Source organism: Nannospalax galili, unplaced genomic scaffold (genome assembly GCF_000622305.1).
Source record: "Nannospalax galili isolate Female #2095 unplaced genomic scaffold, S.galili_v1.0 scaffold50, whole genome shotgun sequence".
NCBI classification, from domain to species: Eukaryota; Metazoa; Chordata; class Mammalia; order Rodentia; family Spalacidae; genus Nannospalax; species Nannospalax galili.
This window is the reverse complement of record NW_008328749.1, coordinates 1,372,734-1,375,486: the sequence shown is the minus strand read 5'-3', so window position 1 is coordinate 1,375,486 and position 2,753 is coordinate 1,372,734. Positions and strand designations below refer to the sequence as shown.

Sequence of the window (2,753 nt, the reverse complement as noted above, 5' to 3'; positions counted from 1 at the left end):
AAGAGTATTGAAATTCAGCTCTTATTGTTCTTATCTGGGATTTAATGGCAAATTGTGATAAAGAACCTCTCCACATGTCACCTTATACTACCCTACAGCAATTAAGTGACTATTTCTTAAACATAAACTTGGAATTGACTAAAAAAAAATAAACATTAACAATTGCCTCCTAACCTAAAGAAGAAAAAAAATTAAGAATTTGTGGAGGCAGGTGAGATGCCTCAGGAGGCAAAGGCACCTGTTGTTAAGCTTGATGATATAAATTCAATTCCCTGGACCCACAAAGTAGGAGAGAACAGACTCCTGCAAGTTGTCCTCTGACCTCCACAAGTATGCCATGGAATGTGAGCACCTAGAGAGAGAGAGGGAGAGAGAGAGAGAGAGAGAGAGAGAGAGAGAGAGAGAGAGAGAATCAGTCAGTCAGTCAATCAAATAAATTAATTTTAGGTTGCCAGCTCCTGTACGCAGCTGCAGTGAAGATGGCAACCTCTAGGTACTTGGAGCACTACTTCCTGTGAACTTGAGAGGAACTTCCAGCTGATGGGAGAGCTGGACCAGTGGACAGAAGAAAGCAGAGATCGACATCCTGGCCACAGAGTATATTTCCACCATGAAGACTCTCTCTTCAGCCCAGTGTGTAGAGAACCTGCAGAAGATCCAGAGGACCTACAGCAAGTGCAATGAGTACAGCAATGACCAAGTCCAACAGGCCATGCAGCCCTACATGATGATGGATGATAGAATATGTGAATTTCAGGAGAGCCATAAGCTTCATCAGAGGAGGCCATAAAGACATAAATACATACCTAAGAGTGGCTAACTGGCCCTAAATCAGCAGTCTGGCCTTGCCTAAACCTTATCAATCGGTCACTCCCTGGACTAAGAGAGACCTGTCTCCTTTAGGGCTATAGATAACTCACCTACCTGCCTGAGCATATAATCTTCAGAAAAGAGACCCTCAAGGACATCAGACCCTGACACAGAGTTAATTCTTGCAGCTGTGTGCAGCAGAGTTCTTATATCAAACCGACTGCTCCCAGTGCACAGATAATCATTCCCTGAAGAACAGCTATCAGCTCTTTGCTGAGCTTCCTGAATCTAGGTTGGATGTTCCTTGCCTGTTGCAGGTCTGACTATGACTCATTTCTAAACTTTAAACTCCTTCCTTTTTCTGTACTCCTAAATCTAACAGTGGACATGTCCAAAGACTTAATGCTGACCTGGTATGCTTTGAGGCCAACCTGAGGGACAAGATGGATGGCAATGATTTTGAAAGTGCTGGAATGTGAGGCTTCAAAAGGTTGGAGTTGGAAAGAAAAAAGAGGCTACCAGAGCAAGAGGAGTCCTCCCGAAGCAGGAAGTCTTCAGAAGAGGTTATTCCAAAGGAAAAAAAAAAAAAAGCATAAAGGCAGGTCTGAGTTCACTGACAGTATTCTATCTGTGCATCCTTCTGACATGCTGGACATGCTTGGAGACCCGAATGAGCCCACATACTACTTGTGCCACCAGGTGTCCTAAGGGAAGATGATCGGCTGTAACAATTCAGATTGTCCGATCAAGTGGTTTCACTTTGTGTGAATCTCACCACAATGCCTAAAGGAAAGTGGTTCTGTCCTCGTGTTCCACAAAAAAGAAAGAAGGAAGTTTGTATGACATATCAAAGAGCAAGCCAATATAGTTCTTCTTTCATGTTGCAATGTTTTCTTTCATTTTAAAACTACTTTATTTTGACTGATATTTAATAACTCAGTGACCAGTTGTAATTTTGGTTATTTCCTAAAACAAAAAAGCCACTGCACCGTGTGCACAGAGCAATCTCACAGGGACTTGCCACAATGACTTTACTGTAGACCCTCCACCCATCACTGGGAACAGCAGCACCCAGACCTCCTGGGGTGACTGGCACCTTGGGTTGCCGGCAAATGCAAGGTGCAAGGTGGACACATTTTGACCTAGTACACTACCACCACTATGTGACCAGAGCGTCAGCCTCAAGTGTGCACCAGAAGTTTTCCAAGATTCTCATGGCACCATAGAAGCATACCTGTTGCTCTGTGAGCACGGTGTTGTCAGGCATTGTCCCACCCTGTGCTCTGACCCTGACTGGAAACCATAGACTCTTGGCCAGTATACCTATGACATGTCTGCAAGGGGCTAGAGGCTCTTCCTGGGAGGAAGTACCCCCTGCTTCAACTGTGTACTACCTTTTCAGTGTGAACTTCCAGTTCTCCCTGAGGATTCACCTGTCAGCCTTGGACTGACAGTTACTATGACCAGCACCTCCCAGCAAAGGCCCAATAGCCACTTCTCTGGGAATTCCTGACATTTTTACTGTAAAGATGAAATTATTGTAGTAGCATGAAGGTTGTGGGTCTGTGTGTCTTTGAAGTGAGCTCTAAAATCAGTGAACTGATTTTAGAACTCTGTTATGGTGCATACCACCAGACCAGCATCTTACATCCAAGTGAACTACAATTATATGACATGATTTGTGAATTTCTGTGGCCAATAGCAGTTCTGGAGTGAAGGTAAGAAACTAAAAAAATAATAATAATTTTAAATTGAGGGCATGTAAGAGAGAGTTTATGAGTGTGCACATGCACGTGCATACATAAAAAAATTCCAAAATATTCAAGCCATTTTAGCTAGAATCTAGCTACTTTATTAAGTTTAGTTGTGGAGTATTCTCCACACTCATGTGTTGGATACCTGGTCCCCAGCTACTGTTGGGGAGGCTGTGGAAGCTTCAGCTA

General features: G+C 43.5%; 1 pseudogene; it reads left to right on the top strand.

The window, feature by feature from the left end:
* Nucleotides 1-479: 479 nt before the first annotated feature.
* On the top strand, nucleotides 480-2,323 carry LOC103731189 (annotated as a pseudogene).
* Nucleotides 2,324-2,753: the final 430 nt, after the last annotated feature.